We start from the raw sequence: 24,322 nt of genomic DNA, 5'->3' as shown, positions 1-24,322 counted from the left end.
TAAACCTTTAGCTAAATTATCCTAATATTTACTGAGGCCTGGACAATTCAAGGACTCTCATCAATTGCAGAAGATTTCATTAAACAAGGACTTATTCTGTGTATCAGTCCTTGTAATACTCCAATCCTACCAGTTAAAAAATCAAGGGACAAGGAGGGACAACGAGGGAAATTTGTTCAAGATTTATGAGCACTTAATAAAATCGTGATACCAAAGTTTCCTGTGATTCCAAACTCTAACACTTGATTGTTCAATGTGCACATTGATTCAGAATGGCTCACAGTCATAGGTCCCTGTCCAGCTTTCTTTAGCATTCTAGCTGAGAAAGAGAGTCAGTATTTGTTTGCTTTTCACTTGGAAAAATCAAAGTATACCTGGACTGTAATGCCACAGAGGTTTCCTGAAGCTCCTTCTTATTTTTCCCAGGCATTACACCAGGACTGAATAACCCTGCAATTTCCTTGAAATTCTCCCCTCATTTGGCATGTAGATTATCTCTTGCTTTGCTCTCCCAGTAAAATGTGGTCTGAAATGGACTCACTTTACCTCTTACAGCAACTTGCACATAAAGGTCACAAAGTTTTGATGGAAAGCCTTCAGTTTTCAAGGGGAAAGTTTCACTTTTTAAGGCATGACCTGACTGTGGAAAGGGTTTCCAAGAGAATAAAAACCACTCAAGGTTTTCCCTGGCCTACAGCTAAAAGACAGTGAAGAGGTTTTCTGGGACTTGCAGGATACTGCAGATCCTGGGTTCCAAGCTTTTCCTTAACCACCTCACCACTGTATGAGCTCACTAAGAATGCAGTACCAGAGCCTGCATCATGAGAGGGCAGTCAGGAGCAGGCTTCTCACCGGCAGAAACCGGCCTTACCGCAGCCCCAACCTTAGTACTTCCAAATTACACTAAACCTTTCACCTTGTTCATTCACGAACATGGCAATCAGGCATGGGGGAAAACAATAGGCCCACGGCACATTATAGCCGGCAGTCAGCCCCCGCAGCTGAGGCACATCCTCACCACTAAAAGCAGTAGCCACAGCTGCCATACTGGTAGAGTTTTAACCCGAGTTAGTCTTAGGGAATGAACTTTTATGCAAGCCCTGCATGTTGTGGAAAGTTTATTAAATTCTAGTCAAATTCAGCATTTTTCAGCAAGTAGACTATCATCTTATGAAATCCTTTTGCTTCCCAATCTCCATCTAAGATGTTGCACTCTGCTACCTCTGGCTGACTACAGTGTGAGTGTGGTATCTGAATCAGTAGTCTTGCATGCTGCTTTATGAAGCACTCCATTAGCTTATCCCAAGGAGACATTTGTTTGTTGATGAGCCTTAGGCTGAAAACTCAGAAGGAAAATGGCAGGTGGGGTATGCTGTTACCGCTCAAAATGAATTAATAGGAAAGGAAATTCTTCCCCAATTTAAATCAGCCTAACTTGCAGAGCTTTTTGCTTTTACCTGAGATTGTCACGTAGTTAAAGATAAATCAGTAGATATTTTTAGACAGCAGATATACTTTAGAACTACTTCATAATTTCAGCATGTTATGGAAACAAAGGGAGCTTCTCACTTCCAGTGGGATCCCCATCAAAAATGAACTCCAAGTAGATGAACTCCTTTCTGCCATCCTGTTTCCATCACAAACTGCCATTATTAAAATCAAAACACCTACTTATAAAACTGCACCTGAGTATCAAGGGAATGCCCCGGCAGATGTTCATGCTAAGTCAGCCAGTACTGAAATTGTTAGGATGTGTAATTTCAATAAACTCCATAAGATTCATCAAAGTCAGCTCCCCTATGATGACTTACTTAAGAAACAGTGCAGTGCACCAATTTGTAAAAACGAAATTGGTATCTGAAAGGACGTAAATTCAATGTGAAGTATAGACTCACAGAGGCCCTGGATAGCCACTTGGTCCTCTCTGAGTCCTTGAAGCTTCCATTGTTAAGGGCTCTGCACTCCATAGCTCATTACACTGATCCAAATTATGAAAAATATTGGTAGGGTGATTGTTTTAAAATTGCTAAAAGGGTTTATAGCCAATGTTTGATTTGTCAAACCCATAATCCTGTGAAGACAATGAAAGCTTCAGGTGATGTATTTCTAACACATGATGAACCATTTGAATATTTACAGAGGTACTTCATTCAGCTTCCATCCTTGACAGGATATCAGCATGTTATTGTAATAGTTTGCATGTTCTCTGGTCAGATAGAAGCTTTCCCATGTAAGAAAACTGATGCTAGGACAGTTGCTAATATGTTATTAGAATTGTGTTTCCTTTCTGGGGTGTCCCTGGAGAGGAATCTCCTGCAACAGAGGAACCTATGTTACTGTTCAAACTCTAAAGCAGTTAAACAAGGTATTGCAAACACAATGACACTACCATTGTCCCCATCACCCTCAACCTTCTAGAAAGATTGAAAAAACAAATGGCATTTTAAGAAACTGAAATTGACAACTGAATCAATTTGATTGCCTTGGCTTTGCGGGGAATCAGATCCACTCCCATCGGAAAACGTAGACTGGGCCTTTATGTAATATTTATTGGAAGCCTGTGCCCTTAATAATAGAACCTCATGTATTTCCCACTCTCCTCAATTCTGATATAACTAAATACTGTAAGGCTTTCATGTATTATGCCAAAGTATATTTTCACCAGATAAAAGAAACTTTCCATGATCTACCAACTGAGAACAATCAAGTCCCTCACAGTTTAGAACCTGAAGACAAGATCCTCTGGAAATGACATCAAAGAAAGATTGCCCTGGAACCCTGTTGGTAGGCACCATAGCAAGTTCTTATCACTACCCACACTGCAGCCAAGCTTCCGAGCCTTGAACCTTGGTTGGGTCCACAACTCACAACTCAAAGGGCCTCTCAAGATTCCTGGAACTGCACACCTGTTGTAGAATTTAAGGTAAAGCTGGCCATGGGGAAATTTTCCTGGAAGCAGATGACATATTAGATATGAACAGTTTTCCCAATACATGGGAACTAAACTCTTCTCTTAGTGAGATGCTTTCCCTGTTGAGCTTTCCTTGTTTATGCCTACTTTGTTTATGCCTACTTTTTTACTTGGAAGGATAATGCTGTAGTTAGAACTTCACAATAAATACAAAATGTTGGATCTTTTCTGCTAAACCCAGAACTTTACATCATCTGAGGGATCCATTACTTCACTTAGTGATTAACTTTAGCAACATCCCTAATGCAACTGCCTATTTAAATTGTATTTGTGGTCCCTTTTATAGAGGTGGACTTCTGGCCCACTTGCCCTGACTCCTGCTTTGATTTGGCCCAGTCATGGGATGCGAGATGGCTTATTAGCTGAGCAAGGAGGAGTCAGTGCTGATGCTTTTTGTTGCATATGAATAAATACATCAGGTATTGTAGAGATTCAGTCACAAAAAAACAACAAACAGGCTATTTGGTTAAAATGGGTGCACTCTTCATTTGGTTTATTGTTTGATCTATTCGATTTTAGTTGATTTGTTTCATGAGGACCCTGGGTAAGGGGCATACTTTAAACTCTTGGTATCAAGCTCCCAATAGTCATAATAGTAGTCTTCCTGGTGCATTGCATTCTTTCAAAAATTTTTAAATGTTTGCATGCAGCTGTCTGTTAAACATTAAATGGTATCTTTTTATTGGAATGACAAAAATCCTCGAAAGTATGATCATGAGGACACTGTAACCTAGGAATAAATGACATGTTGAGACTGAATATCTAAAACGACGGTAACTGGGAGTAGCACTGATGCCCTAAGTTTTATTCACAATCTTACCTAGGTGAGATCCTGACCAAAAGCAAGGGATTGTTAAATAAAATTCGCAGGAGGCTACTGATTTGGAGAAGGCTCCTGTACTGGGCCCAGCAGACCAAGCCAATATGGAGTAATTCATGCTAAACGTAACTAATTAACTTAGGAGCACAGTGGTCTCTCAGTATCTGCAGGGCATTGGTTCCAGGACCACCTGTGGATACCAAAACCGGTGCATACTGAAGTTCCACAGTTGCCTCTGTGAAACCCATGAATACAAAAAGTTGGCCCTCTGCATATGCAGGTTTCACATCCCACAAATGCTGTATTTTTTATTTGTATTTGGTTGTAGATGCAGAAGCTGCCAATATGGAGGGCCGACTGTATTTATTTTAAAAATCCCACGTATGTGGACCCACACAGGTCCAACCTGTGTTGTCCAAGGATCAAATGTATACTCATGTCACAAATATCTGAGTTTCAGTTAGTAACAGGCAGCCGGCTGCTTCAAGTGAGATACAATGCTGAGTTGCAACCAATTAAGTTGCTCTTTTTGCCCCACTTCCACTTTCTGTCCATAAATGCAGCCTGACGGTGTAGCAGCCAGGAGCTCTTCGAACCTGTTCTGGTTCTGAGGGCTGCCCAATTCACAAATCTATTTTTTTTCTCAAATAAACTCCGACAAGTTTAAACTTGCTTAAGGTTTTTGCTTTATGACAGAGCCGCCGTCACCCGAACCTCTCGTTCACCCGAACCTCTCGTTCAGACTCCCCACCTCCACCTTCTGTTCTCGGTCTGCTCTTTTAGTCTCCGGTCAACCGCTCCAGCACGACCCACTCTTTGGTCTTAAAGGGCCCTTGATAGCTTCTCTCAATTCACTAGCATTTTCCTTGTCCAGCTCAGAATCTGCAGTCCACGACCGCCCTTTGATTTTCAGTGAAACCATCTGGGTAAACTCAGAGATGGGTTTCCTTTTCCTCCGTGCCTGCTTCTTGAGTAGTCTGATGCATCTGGGGTCTCAAATGTGCAGTTTGGTCCCACTGTAAACTGAGGTGAGCCTTCAATACAGCCCAGGGTCCTTCCACCGCTCTCCCATTCCCCAACCCCACAAGGACTGCTCGAGCTTCCCTCTCCTGCACCCCACCTCAGGAGATGACCTTACCCCACTCTTTAGAGAGAGAAGGAAAGCCACCAGTGGGGTATCTTGTACCAACATGAACCATGGGTAAAGAAAAGCCACCGTCCAGCCAGCCACCCACCCATCCATCCTGCCACCCTCCCTTCCTTCCTTCTGGTTATGGTGCCATTCAAGCCACCTTGGAATCTGCTTTTGGACGTCTTCCCTTCCCCCCCTTTTCAGGAACCACAGACACTACTGATTCTCCCCTTTCTTGTATATTCAACTTTTCCTTCTCAGCTGAGTCTTTCTCAATAGCTTTTTACGCTCTTAAGTCTCTCTCGTTACAGCCTTTCCCCCTTCCCACCATGACTTTCTCTTGTTACCCTCCCCTTCCCAGCCAAACACTTCGCAGCATGTGCTCCAGGAATGGCAGCAGCGTCTCCTCGATCCCCGCTCCTCCTAAAGAGCCCAGGGTGCCCGTTCCTGGATGGTTCCAACTTGAGAGCTCCACAGTGACTTCACCCTCCCAGCGTCCGTGCAGCCTCAGGTGGTGGTGGGTTGTGCCACTGCTGATCTCCAGCTGCCTCGCCACTTCTTTTTACCCTGCAGCATTTCCAGCACTCTTGCAGCTACTTCACGTGGAGCTCCCTCCACTGAGCAACGTGAGGTGGGCTCTCCGCTGACTACACAGCGCCACTCATCTGCGAGTCCCTCTGGTCCACTCCCCACCCTTCATGGGGCCTGGTGCTTGGAGTCTGACCTGGAAGGGCAGCAGCCCCAGGCCTCTCTGCATCTGACTTGCAGAGACTTAGCCATTGGAGGGTCCTGGAAGGACATGAGGGGAGGGAAGGAGCCAGGTCTTCCCTGCTCCCGGTTATGATCACAGTTGCCATGTCTCCCAAGCAGCCCCTACACTCTGCACTCCTCTGGGTTCCATGAAGTGCTCCACACCCCAAACCCTCAGGCTCAGGCTCAGGGTCAGGGTCAGGGTCAGGGTCAGGGTCAGGGCTGTGCTGTCCCTGGCTCCAGGCCATGGCACCATCCTGCACTCCCCAACCAGTGCCACATTCTGCTCACTTGTCTTGCACGTGCCAGGCTCTGGCCTGTGCTGGATCCTGGGTGGGTGATTTCCTTACACTCAGAGGCCAGCCCAGGCCCAGGGCCATCAGGGACAGAGCTTCCAACAAGGCCCAGTTGCTCCTTTCAGCTTTCTGATGCTACATGAACTTTTCCAACTCATTTATCATGATGGCTGGTGGAAACTGATTTTTTTAAGTTATTATTTTTAATTGTGGTAAAATAAACATAACCCAAAATTTACCATTTTAACTATTCTTCAGTGCACAGTGCTATGTTTTTAAGAGCATTCACACTGTTGTGCAACCATCATCGCCATCCATCTCCAGAACTTTTTCAACTGAAACTCTGTCCCCATTAAACATGAACTCCCCATTCTCCCCTCCCCATGGCCCCTGGCACCCCCATTCCACTTTCTGTCTCTATGAACATGACTACTTTAGGGGCCTCATAGGAACAGAACCATTTGTCCTATTGCGGCTGGGTTAATTCAGTTAGAGTAATGTACTCAAAATTCTTCCACGTCGTAGTGTGTGTCAGAATTTTCTTCCTTTCTAAGGCTGAATAATATTCCAGGATATTGATTTTTTAAAGGTGTTTTTACTTTGCAAAACAAAAAAATGAGAATCTAATAACAGTTACTGGAATGCTGTTGAAATTGCCCTGGCCTATGAAATCAGAACATCTTGTTACCACTGGACAACAGAGTGAAACCCACAGTCTGCGCCCCATGTTGTGGCCTCGTGACCCCTGTCTTTGCCAGCTCCTCTCCTGCAGCTATAATGCTTTCTCCTGGTTCCTCAAAAACAACCCACGTCCCCACCTCCATGCACCCATGCATCATTCTTACATTCTCTTCAACTGGAGTGTCTTTCTCATTTTTTGCTGGTTAAATTCATCACAGTCTCACTAGGCCTTATCTCCCAGGTGGAGCTTGAAGTACCCAGACCTCATTTCTTCCTGTCTCCTCTCTGTGATGGTTCACATCCCCTCCCACCTTTGATATCTGCTGTCTGTGCATTCATTTCCCCCGTACGGATGCAAGCACCTGGAGTAGAGACACTGTCCCTGCCTCCTCTTTTCTCATTTATTCCTCTGCAGGGAGTTTCTGGGGGCCATGTGTCAGCCCGGTGCTGTCCAGGCATGCGAGTGCAAACACACAACACCCCCAGGTTAGATTTGGTGTGGGGCTGGAGAGGACCCGGCAGGAGCAGGGCTGTAAGCTCTGTGGCCCAGAAGCATTTCATCTGTGTCTGCAGGTCCTCAGGTGGGCTCTGGTGCGTAGCACAGAGCTGTATTAAGGCTCATCCCTACCTTCACCTCTATAAGAAAAATTGCACGCTGGCCCTTTAAAGGGGAAATATGGAGAAAACTATTTTGAATTCTAGGTTCCCTTTGGGGAGAGGTTCTAAGGGGTGGGGATCAGGTGACATCATGAGTAACTCACAAGGCAGGGTAGAAGTATCTGAACGAGGCATCCCAGGAGATAAAGAGAAACACTGGCTCCAAATTAAAAAAAAAAAACCAAAAAACAAAAACAAGCCCAGGTCACTTGGCCTGCCCGCTTTGATTTCCCACAGGTTATGACCTTCAAGTTAATGTTTCCTTTGCAGCGTACACACAGTCCCGGTTACTGATTCCCCAAAAACAAGCTGAATCATCATTATACAACAAAAAGAGAACCCATGTCTATCCCATCCCCCATTCACACAGCCCTGAGCCAGGCTCGCCTTCTAACCTGCCTCTGGTTTGGAGCAGTAGCCCCCATTGTTCTACCCAGACCTGGGCTGTGTACGTGCACACTGCTTTCCCTGGTAGGACTTAGCCACCAGGGCCCTGCGGAAAGCCCGGGCAGAGGCTCTCTCTGCAGGGCTTGTCCAGCCACTCTCACTGCAGGTGCCTCTCCTGCATCAGGGCCTGTGTAGGGCTGTGGGATACACAGATGAAACAGGCCCTGTCCCTGCCCTCAGAGGTGTTGCAGTTGAGAAAGAGACAGACACACATATAAACAGTTGCATTACAGTGTGGTCTGTGCTGTGAGTGAGGGAATTCCCAAGGAGAAGGCTGGGATCAGGCTTCCCAAAGGAGATGATGCACAAGCCCATCCCTGGGGAACAGGCAGGGCTCAGCTGGTGGCTTCAAGAAGCAGGGCATTCCCGGCACAGTGAACTGAACTGGCAAAAGAGGGTTTCAGTGGGACTCGTTCAGAGAGTGTCATATAGTCTTGGGACAGGGACAAGCTGGCTTCTGCCACTCTCTGACCTCAACCCTCCGCTTCTCTATCTGGTCTATGAAAGGATGGATTCGGAAATCACACAGTTACTTCCACCATCTTTCATTTGTTAAAAGGAAGTCACTACGTTCAGCCTACACTCAAAGGCAGAGGAATTATGTGCTACTCCTTGAATGGAAGAGCATCAAAGAGTTTTAAAATGACCACAGTCCACCTAATGGCCACAAATTATTTACATCCTTCCACATGCAAAATACATTTGCCCTCCAAACATCCCCTCAAATCCTCATCCCACTGTAGAATCAGCTCAATGTCCAGAATCTCTGCATCTAAATCAGGCTTCGATGTGGGTGAAGCACCTTGGATATTATTCCCTCAAGTGTAGCTCCTTGAGTAGGGTTGTTCTCAATCTGCAGACTTGGGAATTCCAGAGACAAATTAACTGTGCCTCCCCCGCTGCACCGACCTGACATAAACTGGTGGGACAGGCATAGGATAACCACTGTAGACGTGCCTGCTCCAAAGGGGACAAGGATGGGAGGCACGCAGGAGTCACTAGTCCATGGCAATTCTAAAATCTTCCTGGGCAGTTCCTTAAAGTTCCTTGAATAGTACTTAGTCTGACTCTGGCCCCAAAGTGATTCTCCATGGTCTTGGCTCCACCCTTTGGGTTTTTTGTTCTGTTCTACAAGTCATCCCTTCTTTTCCATGAAATGCAGCCCAGGTTCATATCTGTGTAGTTTCTCAGCTTGCTTCCTCCCAGAATTTGGAGGAATCTACAGGTCTGTTTTCATTTTATATTGTCTCTGATCCTTTCAGTCTAAGTCTACACTGTTTTGCTAACATAATTCTTTTAAAAATGTTACATGTCTCCTGTAGATCTCACTGAGGTTCATGCCTTTAGACAACTGTCAAACCCACACATCTCTTTGAGAAAAGCCTGTCTCTCCCTTGGGCTTCTGCTGAGACTGCTGTCAAGGACGACCGTAAGCTTCTTAGAAATCCCACTATTTTAACAAAATATTCTGAGGTGTCCATTTGATCTCTTTGAAGATTTTACAAAAGATCTCATGGCCATACCCTTGGCTTCATCTTTAGGCCATCTTCCTGGCTCCGGGCTGCATTTGCTCTTTGCCTGGAAGCCATTTGTTAGTTTTAGCATCAGATGACATCTGGAGAAGCTGGATATTTTCACAACCCAAGTTCTGGTTCCTTTTTATTTAACAATCCTTCTTTTGACTTATATTCCTTCTCTCACATTTTAGTATAAGCAACAAGAAGAAGCCAGGAGGAGGCACCTTCAACAATCTTCTTAACCAGATCCCCTAGTTCATCTGGTACATTTTCTACTTTCCACATGATTTCAGAAAACTTCCTGCTTAAATTTCCCTCCTCTCCTGCTCCATACCTCTAAGAGTATGGATTCTTCTCTGATTTACTAATACATCTTTTTGGGGTGTCCAACCTCCAAGCCATTGATTCAGTGGTTCCTGTCGCCCATCTGCCTTCTCTCTTTTAGCTCCCAAGCTCAGAACACACCACTTTCCCGTTGCAGGCCCCTGACGCTCAGTCAGTTATCCTACAGATTGCATGGTGCACCTTCCACACATAGCGCATGCATTCGGCCCTGGGGACTTCCCAGGATAATAAGCTAGTCTTTGCCATCCTTGTCCAGAGACATGTTAATCAAGCAATCCCAGAAACAGTGATAAAATTGCAGTTGAAGGCCAGGTGCAGTGGCTCATGCATGTGATCCCAGCACTTTGGGAGGCTGAGGTAGGTGGATCATCTGATGTCAGGAGTTTGAGACCAGCCTGGCCAACATGGTGAAACCCCAGTGAAACCTCTCCTAAAAATACAATAATTAGCCAGGCATGGTGGTGCATGCCTGTAATCCCAGCTACTCAGGAGGCTAAGGCAGGAGAATCGCTCGAACCTAGGAGGCAGAGGGTCCAGTGAGCCAAGATTGCACCATTGGACTCCAGTCTGGGCAACAGAGTGAGACTCTACCTCAAAAAAAAAAAAAACAGTTGAGAGAGGTTCATGAAGAAAAATTACAGGCCTCTCTGTGATCGCATAATGGAGGAATCTGTCCTAGTAAGGCTGAGGCTAGGGAAAGTTTCCCTGAAGTCATGGCATTTTAGTAGGAACTTCCTGAAGAACGAGAGGGGTTGTCTGGACAAAGATGAACAGCACATGGAAACTTTATAAGTTGAGAAGTTCCACAAATATGAGGGACAGCAGGGATACCTGCAAGCTGGAGCTTAAAGAACAAGGGGACAGTGCCTGAAAACAGGCCTGTGGATCGGCAGGCACAGGCCACCTCAATCCTGAGTGTCCATACTGGCTTACGTGAGCAAAATACATGCATTAAGCCATTCAACAAACATTTATTTAGCAACTGCTACAAGCCATCACTGTGTACTGGGGATGCAGCAGTGAATACATCTGGCAAATTTCCTGCCCTCAAAGAGCTTACAGTCTAGTGGAAGAGACAGATAATGAACAAACAAAGAAACAAGGAAATATCAGATATACAATTAAGTGCTGTGAAGGAAATAGAACAGGGTGATGTGACAGGGAGTGGCTGAGGTACTTCCTTAGTTTGTGTGACCTGGAACAGCCTCTCTAGGGCTCTGCATCAGATATCTGATATGTGATACCACATGGGAGCAGGCTCTGAAAGAACACTACAGATAGAGAGGTAAAGGCAGGAGCTGCAGCAAGCCTGATGTGTTCAGGCACTGAGCAGAGGGCCAGGTGGCTAGGGCTCAGCAAGAGGGACGCCTCAAAAGAAGTGAGGCTTAGCAGGGCACGGAGCAGTGCGGCCGCAGGTGTGGTGGGAAGGGCATTCCAAGAGAAGGAGCCGCCTGGACACAGGCTTGCAGTCAAGAACAATACACCGTTATCACTCCCTGCATTCTACGTGGCCTTGCCTGAGACGGGGCTGGCCAGGATCCCCGGGAAGCAGGGGGAGGGGTCTGTGGCACCAGGACTGGGTGGAAGGGAGAGTGGAGAAGGGGAATTGCAGAGAGAAAACCAGGGGCTGTTTTTCTCTCGGAGAGGCGGGTAGGCACTGGACGGGCAGAAGCGCCGCTATTCAGCCGGATGCACAGCTGCTGTCTAAGGGGCCGCGTCTGCAAGGGGCTGCAAATTCCCGGAGGGCAGCGTCTTGTTTGGCTTTGCTGTGTCCATAGCACATGGCAGGTACTTGGCCCATCAAGAGTGAGTGAGAGTGAGTGAGTGAGTCACCTGCTTGGCGAGGGTCTCTTCTGACCCACTTACCCTTGCCAGTGCTCATAACTGCCAGCCTTGCTGGGTGCTTGGGACTTTTCAAAGCCCTGGGATTTCTAAAAGGGTCCACAGCAAGTCTTCTTGACCTAAGCGGGAAGGAGCGCAGGCCCCTGCGGCGTAGGCTTTTACATGGCATTTATAGACCCGCCCGGAGAGGGTGCGCGGAGCTCCCGCCACAGTCCCACCACCAGTGAGCGCCGCCCCCACTCGGCTGACTCTCAGCCCGCCCCGCGCCCCTCCCCTCACGGGCTCCGGCCTTAACCAGAGCTCGCGGACTGGCGGGGACCGGTCCCACCTCCTGGCTACCAGGACGGGTCGGCACCAACCCCAGTTTCGGGGCTGCGGCTCACAGAAGTCTAACCTGCCGGCGACGCCCGCACCAACTCCTGCGCGCGGTGAGTTTCTGCTCTCTCGAAAGCGCCGGACGCCCGGCGGAAGGGAGGCTGCCCTGGCTGCGGCTCCGGGGGCTCCGGGGGCTCCGGGGGCTCCGAGAGCTCCAGGACTCGGTTCTCACCGCAAGGGCTCCTGCGGGGCCCATAAACTTCGCCGCTGGGACGCCGGGCTCGGGGTACGGGTCCGGAGTTCTTTGGAGCAATTGAGCCTGAACCTGGCCAGGGGTCATCAGGCTAAAGGATTGCAGCGCCAGGACTGGCCCGCCGAGGATCTGGCCGGCCGCGGTGGTAGGGCCCTTACGGAGCCGGCGCCATCCTGTGGGGTGGGCACTACTGGTCCGGCTTATGGAAGAGAAAACTGAGGTTCGATAAGAGACAGGGACCAGCCGAAGGTGACACGATGATTTGTGACTGGGGACTACCTGTTTCCTGGGTCACTCGACCCCATGCTGGGACAGGGAAACGTCTTCCCTGATTGGCCAAATCTGGGGGCCTGGCACGAGGGCCTCTTGTGATTGGAGGGGTCGACGTGCGCGCTTAGGGGCTGAGCTGTAGTCCCAGCTCCAGCCACTGCGCTCAAGTGGGCGGTCGTGTGCAGAGGGAGGCCAGATAGCAGACCCCACAACGTGGCTCCTGGGGCCCCGCTATCGAGAGCTCAGGCCCCGCGGGCACTTGCCTAGGAGAGGAAAGAATCTTCCCAAAGTGCAGACGGAGACGGAATTTAATCAGGAGTCTCAGACTTGGAGGCTTGGGCACTGGTGTCCCGTGACTTTGCTTCCTCCCCACGCCTCCACTTCTCCTTGACCTTGGGCAAGTTTCTTGTGTTCTGAATCTTAGTTTCTTGTCTCTAAAATCGGAGGGCCAATGAACAGTAGTGCCTGCCTCCCAAGGTTACATGAGAATTACATGAGGTTGCCCCGTGCCTGGCCCTAGGAAACCCTCGGAGAATGTTGGCTGCTGTTTGTTTGTTTGTTTGTTTGTGACAGAGTCTCGCTCTGTCGCCCAGGCTGGAGAGCAGTGGCACGATCTCGGCTTACTACAACCTCCGCCTCCCGGGTTCAAGTGATTCTCCTGCCTCAGCCTCTAGAGTAGCTGGGACTACAGGCAAGTGCCACCACACCCAGCTAATTTTTGTATTTTTGGCAGAGACGAGGTTTTACCATGTTGGCCAGGTTGGTCTTGATCGCTTGACCTCGTGATCAGCCTCCCAAAGTGCTGAGGTTATAGGCGTGAGCCGTCACTCCCCGCCGACTGCTGTGTTCTTGTTAGCGTTAACTCTCACGGCCATGGGGGGAGACAATGGTGTGGCGTCCCTTATAGAGAAAAGGAGACTGAGGCTCAAAGATGGATTTACTCAGGGTTGGCCTGAAGCCTAAGGTCCAGAGGGCCAGGTCTCTGGACGGGTCCTGTTGCCTGTTCCGAGGGCTGTGGGAGAGAAAGCGGGCAGAGCATGACCCCCAAGGGACAAAGTGGCCTCCCTGTCAAGTGCCAGACCAAAAAGGCTGAGTGTAGGAGAGGGGTCGGCCTTGGGCCCTCCAACGGGCAGCGGGGAAATGAGACACCTTGCAGCGGAATGCTGGCCTCTGGGCTGAGCCTCTGCTCGGTGCTAGAGCTGCGTTCGTGGGCCCCAGGACCCCAGCACCAGAACAGAGGGCCCAGAGCTGCAGGGTGGCCCAGCCTCACAGGGACTAGAAGCTGGGTCCTGGAAAGCCAGGCCTGGGCTGGGAATTGGGTAGGAGAGTTGGGAGGCCCAGGAAGCCTCCCAGTGTCCCCACACCACCAAGTGAAAAGACACTGAGCAGCAATGACGGGGGGAGGAGGCGGAGGCCTGGAGGCCGCCCACACGGCCCACAAGGGGCTCTCTGGGCTCTTTCCAGCCCCTCTCCCTGGAGGCCCCTGCTCTTTCTGGGGCCAAAGGGCAAGCCTGACTGAGGCCCCTCTCTAGGCTCCTGTGTCTGTCATGCTCGCTTTCCTTGGACTGTGACAACAGCCCTTTGGTGGTCACCTGGACTCTGCCTCCCTGCAAGGGGGGAACAACCTACTCTTTTATTTATTTATTTATTTATTTTCAGAAGTAATCATGGCAACATAAAAAAGAACATTCTGTTAAGAAAACAAAATAATTACAGTCGTCAAAAACCTCTGAAACCCAAAACCCTTTACCCAGTGACTTTAACATTTCAGTGTAAATTCTTCTAGGATTTTACCCTGCAAATAAACACACACATGCACACACATACACACACAAACTTAAGCCTTACAAAATTATTGTGGTTTGTTACTTGTTGGGGTGTTTTGACAGTGTCAGGTTGTATAATCCCATATTTACCAATATTTTCTAATAATTTAATGTTTTCTTCTTATATTTGATTTTCAAGTATTAATTTTTAACCCAATTGGACTGCATTTTGGAGTAAGATGTGAACTATAGATTAAATATTCTATATATAAAAAATATTCATTTATTTCAGTTAATAGACATTTTTAGAGCACTTTTAGGTTTACAGAAAAATTGAGGACGAAGTGCAGAGTTCCCATATTCTCAGTCTGTCCCTCCCTGCATACTTCCTCCTATTTCTCTTTCTATTCTTTTCCTTTCTTTTTTTTTTTTTTTTTTTTCTGTTTTTTTGAGACAGGGTCTCACTTTGTTGCCAGGCTGGAGTGCAGTGGCACGAACACAGCTTACTGCAGCCTTGAACTCCTGGGCTCAAGTGATTCTCATGCCTCAGCCTCCCAAGTACTGGGACTACAGGCAGGCACAACCATGCCTGGCTAATTTTAAAACTTTTATGTAGAGATGGGTCTCACTTTGTTGCCCAGGCTGGTCTTGAACTCAAGGGCTCAAGTGATCCTCTGCCTTGGCCTCCCAAAGTGCTGGGATTACAGGCATGAACCACTAGGCCTGGCCTCCCCTATTTTTAACATCGTGCATTGAGATATTTTTGTTATACCTTTTTTTTTTTTCTTTTTGACACAGTTTTGCTCTGTTGCCTAGGCTGGAATGCAGTGGCACAATCTCAGCTCACTGTAGTCTCTGCCTCCCAGGTTCAAGCAATTCTTGTGCCTCAGCCTCTCGAGTAGCTGGGATTACAGGTGCACCACCATGCCCAACTAATTATTGTATTTTTATAATAGTAGAGACAGGGTTTTACCATGTTAGCCAGGCTGGTTTTGAACTCCTGGCCTCAAATGATCAGACCGCCTTGGCTTCCCAAAGTGCTGGGATTACAGGTGTGAGCCACCAGGCCTGGCCAATTTTGTTATACTTGGTGAGCTGATATTGATACAATGTTATTAATGAAAGTCCATAATTTACATTAGAATTCCCTCTTGGTGCTGTACATTCTATGGTTTTGAACAAACATATAATGATGTGTATCCAGCGTTACAGTATCATAGAGAATAGTTTCACTGCCCTAAAACTCTCCTATGCTCTACCTATCCACCGCCAAACCCCACTACCTATCCCTGGCAAACACTGGTTACTGCCTTTGTAGTTTTGCCTTTTCTAGAATGTCATGTAGTATGTATGAATCTTATGGTATGTAGCCTTTCCAGACTGGCTTCTTTCACTTAGCAAAATGCATTTAAGCATCCTCCATGTCTTTCTGTGACTTGATAATTCATTTCTTTTGATCACTGACTTACACTCTGTTGTATGGATGTGAATGTACCACAGTTTATTTCTCTGTTCATGTACTAAAGGATATCTTGGTTGCTTCCAAGTTTTAGCAGCAAATAAAGCTGCTATCAACATCTGTGTGCATGTTTTTGTGTGGACATTAGTTTTCTTCTCATTTGAGTAAATGTCAAGAGCAATTGATGGATCATATGGTAAAAGTATGTTTTGGGTTATAAGAAACTACCAAACCTTTTTCCATAGTGGTGGCATCATTTTTCATTTCTACCAGTAATAAATGAGAGTTCCTGTCGCTCCACAGCCTTGTCAGCATTTGTTGTCAGTGCTCTGAATTTAACTCTTCTAATGTGCGTATAGTGGTGTCTCATTGTTATATTTTAATTTGCAATCTATAATGACTTACAGTGTTGAGCATCTTTTTAAATGCTTATCTGCCATCTGTATATCTTCTTTTGTGAGGTGTCTGTTAATTTACTTTGCCCATCTTAAAATTGGGTTGTTTGTTTTACTGTTGAGTTTTAAAAGTTCTTTGTATATTTTGGATAAGTGCTTTAACAGATGTCTTTTCTCCCCAACCATGGCTTGTCTTTGCATTCTCTTAACAGTGTCTTTTGCAGAGCAGAAGCTTTAAATTTTAATGAAGTCTAATGTACCATTTTTTTTCCTCCATGAAGTGTGCTGTTGTTGTATCTAAAAAGTCAAATCCAAGTTTTGGCAGTTACAAATAAAGATGCTATAAACATCAGCAGATTTTTGGTGTGATTTTTGTGCAATGCAGATTTTCTCCATTGTCTTGCCTTTGTCTCTTTGTCAAAGATCAGTTGACTGTATTGATGTGAGTTTACTTCTGAGCTCTCTATTCTGTTCCATTGATCTATCTGGCTATTATTTTGCCAATACCACACTGTCTTGATTACTGTAGCTTTATAGTAAAGTATTGGGGACAGGCAGTATCAGTCCTGTAACTTTGTTCTCCTTCAATATCGTGTTTACTATTCCAGGCCTTTTGTCTCTCCATATAAACTTGAGAATCAGTTTGTTGATCCACAAATAACTGCTGGGGTTTTGATTGGGATTGCATTGAATCTATAGATAAAGTTGGAAAGAACTGACATCTGGACAGTATTGAGTTTCCCTATCCATGAACATGTAATATCGCTTCATTTATTTATACATATTTTTATGTTTTCATCAGTTATGGTTATTCTCACATAGATCCTGACATATTTTAGATTTATGTATAAGTAATTCACTTTTTGGTGCTAATGTAAATGGTTTTGTGTTTTTAATCTCAAATTCCAGTTGTTTATTGCCAGTATATAAGAAAGTAATAGCGGTGGCTCAAGCCTGTAATCCCAGCACTTTGGGAGGCCGAGGCGGGCGGATCACGAGGTCAGGAGATCGAGAACATCCTGGCTAACATGGTGAAACCCCGTCTCTACTAAAAAAATACAAAAAACTAGGCAGGCGCCTGTAGTTCCAGCTACTCCGGAGGCTGAGGCAGCGTAAACCCGGGAGGCGGAGCTTGCAGTGAGCTGAGGTCCGGCCACTGCACTCCAGCCTGGGCGACAGAGCGAGTCTCCGTCTCAAAAAAAAAAAAAAAAAAAAAAAGAAAGAAAGAAAGTAATAGATTTTTATATATTAACCATAACTTTACATCCAGCAACTTTGGTAGAATAACTTAGTATTTCCAGTTTTCTGTTGCTTTGTTGGCATTTTCCACATAGCCAATTACGTTTTTTGAGAACAAGGACAATTTATTTCTTCCTTTTCAATCTACAGACTTTTCGTTTTCTTTTCTTTTCTAATTACATTAGCCAGGACTTCCAGTATAATGTTGAATAGGAAAGGTGAAAGGGAACATCCTTGCCTTATTTCTGATCTTAGGGGAAAATCTTCCAATTTCTCTCCATTAAGTATGATGTTAGCTGTAGGTTTTTCATAGATCTTCTTTATCAAGTTAAGTTACCATTTATTACTAGTTTGCTGAAAGCTCTTTTCATAAATGGATGTTAGATTTTTGTCAAATGCATTTTCTGGATCTATTGATGTGATCATATAATTCTTCCTTAGCCTATTCATGTGATGGGTTACATTAATTGATTTTCAAATGTTTAACCTAGAATAAATCCCATGTGGTGTTATGCATAATTCTTTTTAAACATTGTTGGATTTAATTGCTGATTTTTTTGAGGATTTTAACGTCTTTGTTTATGATAAATATTGGTCTGTTTGTTTCCTTTCTTGACATGTTTCTGGTTTTGGTACTATGGTAATTCTGGCCAGAGAGAATTAGAGAATTTCCTCTACTTCTATTTTTTGAAAGAGATCATAGAGAATTGGCATAGTTTCTTTCCTAAATGTTTGGTCATATTCATTAACCCTAGTGCTTTCTATTTTGGAAGGCTACTGGTTATAGGCTCCTGTTCTTTAATCAGTATAGGCCTATTCAGATTATCTATTTCTCTTTCTGTGAGTTTTGGAACATTGCGCTTTCAAGGAATTGTTTCATTTCATTTCACTTACCAAATTTGTTGATATAGAGTTGTTCATGCTAGTACTTTGTTATCCTTTTAATGACCATAGGATCAGTATTGATGGCCCTTCTTTCATTTTTGATATTAGTAATTTGAGTCTTCTCTCTTTGTCTTCTTAATTAACCTGGCTAGAGGTGTATCAATTTTATTCATCTTTTCAAGGAACCAGCTTTAGGTTTTATTGATTTTCCCTATTGACAACGTGTTTTCAATTTCACAGATCCTGCTGTAATTTTTATTATTTCCTTTCTTCTGCTTATTTTGGATTTAATTTGCTCTTCTTTTTCTAGTTTCCTAATTTGGAAGCTTGCTGGTAGCTCTTTCTTCTTTAATAATATATGCATTCAGTGCTCTAAATTTCCCTCTACACACTACTTTTTAGCAGCATCCCATAAATTTTGATGTTATATTTTCATTTTAATTTAGTTTGAAATATTTTAAATTTTTTCTTGAGATTTATTCTTTGGTCTGTTTACATGTTGTTTAGAAGTGTATCATTTAGTTTCCATTTTTAAAATGTTTTTCAGAGCTGTTTCTGTTATTGATTTCTAGTGATTCTGTTGTGATCCAAGTACTCTCCATCATAGAAATAATTGATATTTGTTGTTGTGTGTTTTATGGCACAGAATGTGGTCTGTCTTGATGAATATTCTATGTGAGCTTGAGAAGAATGTGTATTCTGCTGTTGTTGGATGAGGTATTCTATAAATGCCAATTAGATACACTTAATTGATGGTGCTATTCAATTCAACTATGTCCTTACTGATTTCCAACCTGCTGGATCTATCAGTTAGTGGGGACTGGCCAGGCGTGGTGGCTCATGCCTGTAATCCCAGCACTTTAGGAGGCTGAGGCGAGCAGATCACCTGAGGTCAGGAGTTCGAGACCAGCCTGACAACCATGGAGAAACCCCGTCTCTACTAAAAATACAAAATTAGCCAGGTGTGGTGGCACATGCCTGTAATCCTAGCTACTCGGGAGGCTGAGGCAGGAGAATTGCCTGAACCCAGGAGGTGGGGGTTGCGGTGAGCCAAGATCACGCCACTGCACTCCAGCCTGGGCAACAAGAGCGAAACTCTGCCTCAAAAAAAAAATGGGTGGGTACTGACAGAGAGATGTTGATGTCTCCAACTTTAATAATAGTGGATTCATCTATTTCTCCTTAGAATTCTATCAGTTTTTGCTTTACACATTTTAGCGCTCCATTGTTAGGCACATATACATTAAGGAGTATTAGGTCTGCTGGGATAATTGACCCCATTACCATTGTGTAGTGCTCCTCTTTATTCCTAATAATTTTCCTTTCTCTGAAGTCTGCCTTATTTGAAGTTAATAGAACAACTCCGTATTTCTTTTGATTAGTGGTAGCACGGTATATCTTTCTCCATCCCTTTGTTTTTAATCTATCTGGTTTTTATGTTGAAATGGGTTTCTTGTAGACAACATATAGTTAGGTCATGATTCTTTATTCATTCTGATAGTCACATGTTTTAATTGGTATATTTAGACCATTGATATTTAAAGTGATTTTTGACATAGTTGGATTAATATCTACCATATTTATTACTGTTTTCTATTTGCCCTTTGTTTCTTTTTTCTTCCACACTTTTTTCTGCCTTTTCTGATCTTAACTGAGCATTTTATATGATTCCATTTTCTTTTCTCTCTTAGCATATCAATTTTACTTTTTTGTTGTTGCTTTTTTAGTGGTTGACTTACAGTTTGCAATATACACTTAAAACAATTTAAGTCTGCTTTCAAATAACACCATACACTTTATGGGTAGTGTAAGGGCCCTATTGCGGAGTATTCCTGATTCCTCCCTCCCATGCCTTATTATTACTGCTGTTATTCATTTCACTTATCCATAAGCTGCAATCACTGAACACATTGTTGCAATTATTATTTTGAACAAATTGTTATCTCTCAGCTTAAGAATAAGAAAAAAATTTATTTCACCTTTATTTCTTTCTAATACTCTTTTGTATGTTGATCTGAGTTTCTGACTTGTTCAATTTTCCTTTTCTTCTGAATAACTTCTTTTAACATATCTTGTAAGGCAGTGTACTGGTGACAAATTCATTCAATTTTTGTTTGAGAAGTCTTTCTCCTCCAGTTTTGAAGGACAATTTTACTGCATACAAATGGAATCTAGTTAGTTCTAAGTTGATGGAATGTTTCAATTCTTTAAATATTTCTTTCTATTCTATTCCTGATTACACGGTTTATGAAGAGAAGTATGATGTAATCCTCATCTCTCTCCCTCTATAGGTATGTCCTGCCCTGCCTCTCCCTGGCTTCACTGAAGATTTTCTCTTTGTCTTCTATTTTTTGCAGTTTGAATATGATATGCCTAAGTATAGATTTTGGGGTCGGGGATAATCTTTATCCTATTTGGTTTCCTCTGAGCTGCCTGGATCTTGGTTTGGTGTCTATCTTTAATTCTGGAAAATTCTCAGTCTTTATCACTTCAAATATTTTTACTATTCCTTTCTCTGTTCCTCTCTCTTTTTTTTTTATTCCATCTCATATCCCTATTACAAGGATTTACACCTATTGCAATTGTCCCACCATTCTTGGATATTCTGTTTTGTCCTTTTTATTCTATTTTTCTCTTTGTATTTCAGTTTGGGAAGTTTCTATTGATATTTCATCCATCTCATTGATTATTTCCTCAGTTGTATCCAGTCTATTGATAAACCTATTAAAGACATTCTTTGCATTTATCACAGGGTTTTTGTTTCTAGAATTTTTTTGGTTTTTTCTTAGTTTCCATCTCTCTGCTTACGTGACCAATTTGTTCTTACATGTTCTCCACATTTTCCATTAGAGCTGTTAGCATTTTAATTATCATTTAAAATTTTCCATCTGAAAATTTCAACATTGCTTCCATATCTGATTCTGGTTTAGGTGCTTGTTTCATCTTTGCAAACTGTGTTTTTGTCTTTTATATATCTTGTAATTGTTTTGTGGAAAATCAGATATAATGTATTGGGTAAAAGGTACTGAGGTAGATAGGCCTTTAGTGTGAAGTTTGATATTTACCTGTCTAGGAGTTAGAATGTGCTTACTATTTGCTATAGCTGTGGGTGTCAGAGGATATAATTTTCTCTCTTCTTCATCTTGTTTTTGTCTACCCTACTGTCTTTGGATTTTTCTAGAGACTCCTTAAATAGGCTCTGGCTTGCAGTTCTTTTATCCATAATCCCCTTACTATACTGGAGCCCTGTGGATGTAGTGGTAAGGTGTTTTGGTTGGGGGAAGTGTTTTACAGTCCTACAATTAGGTCTTAGTGTTTCAGTGAGCCTGCACCCCTAGGCAGTGGCCTTCACAGCTGTTTCTCATTCCTATCCCTTTTAGATGATGAGAAAGGCTAGAGGCGCTGGATTGGGGTTTTTCCTCATCACTTAGGTTAGTTAGGCCTTGGGTGTCCATTCACTTATGTTCTGGTATAATAGTTTCTATGAGGGTAGATTTCTTGAGAAAAAAAAAAAAAAACGACTGCTTTCCTTGCCTTCAGCCAAAAACAGAAGGGGATTTTTCTCCAATTCTAAGTGTGAGAACTGTAAGAATTAAAGAAAGAGGAAAAAAATACAAAAGCTGGCTTGCCAGTTAAGACATTTATTTTAGAGAAAATAAACCTGAGAGGAGCTTCTGACTGAGTTAGGTCAGAGGCACACTCTCTTACAGACTAAGAGCTTTTAAGGATTCAGGGTGGGAGAGTTTATCAGAGGCTTCGACTGCTTCTTTGTCTCTTGGTTGTGCTTACCTGGGAGGGAGAGTTGTCTACCTGTTTTCATACATTTTTCCTGCAGTGCAGGTATAGTCCCCCAGCCTGCTTTTACTTATTTATTTATTGAGACAGAGTCTTGCTCTGTCACCAGGCTGGAGTGCAATGATGCCATCTCGGCTCACTGCAACCTCCGCCTCCAGGGTTCAAGTGATTCTCCTGCCTCAGCCTCCTGAGTAGATGGGACTACAGGCATGTGCCACCACACCTGGCTAATTTTTCGTATTTTTAGTAGAGGCGGGGTTTCACCGTGTTAGCCAGGATGGTCTCCATCTCCTGACCTCGTGATCCGCCTGCCTCAGCTTCCCAAAGTGCTGGGATTACAGGCATGAGCCATCGCCGCACCCAGCCAAGAGTCTGCTTTTAGCTTTCCTATCTTAGTGCCCCTGAAGGAAAAGGAATGTGCTTATTCCTTATTATTAAGGCCCACTGTTTTACTGGGGCCCATTGTGTGAGGGTGAAGCTTGGCAGTTACCCACGAGACTTTCCCCCGACTTCCCTCTGCATCCCAGCTGTCTTATCTGTGTTTTACTGTCAGCTCTTTCTGGCTGCTTGTAGTTAGAAGAGAAGTGATTTCCTTGAAACGCATGAGGCTAGAAAGGGAGCTGGAATTTAAAGTGACGCTGTTTGTCTGAGATGACAGTGCTCCTGCTCTATCATTCCAGACCCTGTGGGTATAAAAGGACAAGGGGGGACGTGTTCTTTCTGGCTACTTCCTGCTGATGTGGGGCGGAGAGTGTTTTGGTCTTGGATTGACTGCAGGAGCAACACCATTTGTAGATGTTTTGGAGTAGTTGTCTGCGAAATGGCCGTGATTCTGTCAGTTAAAAATTTTTGAAAAAGGTTAATTAAACAGAGTAAAAACATTAGTCCTAGGCTTTTCAGCAGCGTTTTTTATTAGGCCTGTGACAGAAGCAACTATTTTTTTTTTCTTTTAATGACAGGCAGAGGTGCATGTTTGGAAAGACCCATGTGTTATTTTTTGTTAGTAACTGTTATTCCTGCTATGAGGATAATAATTAAGCAGAATGCTACAGTAATTGAGGTTCTCTGTCCAGTATTCCACTCTGAGGGTACACAGTGCTACTGCAAATAGTACAGCCATTCCCGCGAGGGTGTCATAGTAAATAATTTTCATTAAAAAAGGTTTTAATAGTTGGCTTAAAAGGAGAGGTAGAAACAACAAAAAGTATTTGGTGAGGTAGGGTTAAGACTGAGTAAGATGAGTAATTTTTACTAGTTACTTAACTTTTATGATTTTTAGCTTAAGATTTCTGTTTTCTTTTTTTTTCTTTTTTTTTTTAACATTAATAGGACGTTTTTCTGGGCTTCTAGGGGTTGCTTTCCCAGCTCTTTAGGCTTTGACTTGAGTGTGATGTATCCAGGAGTTGATTTCTGTAACAGATATAATTTAAACTGTAGAAAATAATAAAAATTGAAAAACTTTAGTCAAGACTAGAATTTAGCAACAGGTATGCTATAGTTTTTGGAACATAATTTTTACTTTTCAGTCTCCTATTTTTATTAAAAGACAATTTATGGTAGGACTGGTTTGCTTTATTATACTTGGCTTAATTATTTGTATATAGTGCAGCAAGAATAATTATTTGCTACACAGGCCTTTTAAATCGGCTTTGATGGAACTTTGTTATATAGAAGGAATTTGAGATAAGACTTATTAAAGCCAAACCCAGCCATGGATTTGTGCCATTAAATACTTATGAGTTGGGTGAATTCCTTTTCTTTTGAGGTTTTAAGATAACTTGGGGTTCCTGGCCTGTCAGAAAGTGACATTCTTTACTTACCACAGGTCAGAAACCCTGTATGGGGACCGTGCACACAAACTATGAGTCCAGTTTTCCAAGGGTTTCATTGACTTTATAAGTTAAGTTTGATTCCTTAGAGGAGAGCACACCATTCCAGTCAAAACCTTGAAAAAATAACCAGTTTTTCCAATTGTATTCTGTTACAAAAGAAAATAGATTCTTACTGCACTGATGCAAACTATAGTGTTGTCATTTAAGAACACTTATACCCTAGAACTTAAAGTATAATAAAAAATTTTAAAAATAAAAAAATAACACTTATAACTAGTTTTTAAATTCTAGAGGAACTAGGCAAAGAGAAAAAAACACACTTTAAATTCTATTTACAGGAGTATACTTTACTTAGCTGTTAAAGGCTGTAGCTAGCTTAAGACCAGTTTTCTTGACTCTGAAAAATAAGATAAAGATTAGTAGCATTCTAAGGAAAAGGTAAAAACTTGTTTTTGTTTTTTATTAGTTTAGTGCATTTTATTAACTTTTATTTTGCTTGATATTTACAAACATTTTAGCTTTTTATGAGTTCTGTATGTTTTGTTTGTTGTTGTTGTATTGTTGCGGTTGTGAGAAACCTGCCTTAGAGAGCGCTTGTTAAGGTTTCACAGCTTGAATATAAACCATGTTTTGAAGATAATTAAAACAAAATAAA

At 43.5% G+C, this 24,322-nt stretch overlaps 1 protein-coding gene across 1 annotated transcript in view; it reads left to right on the top strand.

Annotated features, from left to right (window-relative positions):
- Positions 1-11,027: 11,027 nt before the first annotated feature.
- The window catches only part of ALDH1L1 (aldehyde dehydrogenase 1 family member L1), an 82,198-nt gene continuing 68,903 nt past the window's right edge, over positions 11,028-24,322 (top strand). Inside the window, exon 1 of the mRNA XM_025377392.1 lies at positions 11,028-11,886. The gene's annotated coding sequence lies outside the window, so the exon portion shown is untranslated. The remainder of the gene's footprint in view (positions 11,887-24,322) is intronic.

The sequence above is a fragment of the Theropithecus gelada genome, chromosome 2 (genome assembly GCF_003255815.1).
Source record: "Theropithecus gelada isolate Dixy chromosome 2, Tgel_1.0, whole genome shotgun sequence".
In the NCBI taxonomy this organism is placed as follows: domain Eukaryota; kingdom Metazoa; phylum Chordata; class Mammalia; order Primates; family Cercopithecidae; genus Theropithecus; species Theropithecus gelada.
The sequence above is the reverse complement of the archived record's forward strand: the minus strand, read 5'-3'. Positions and strand labels throughout refer to the sequence as shown.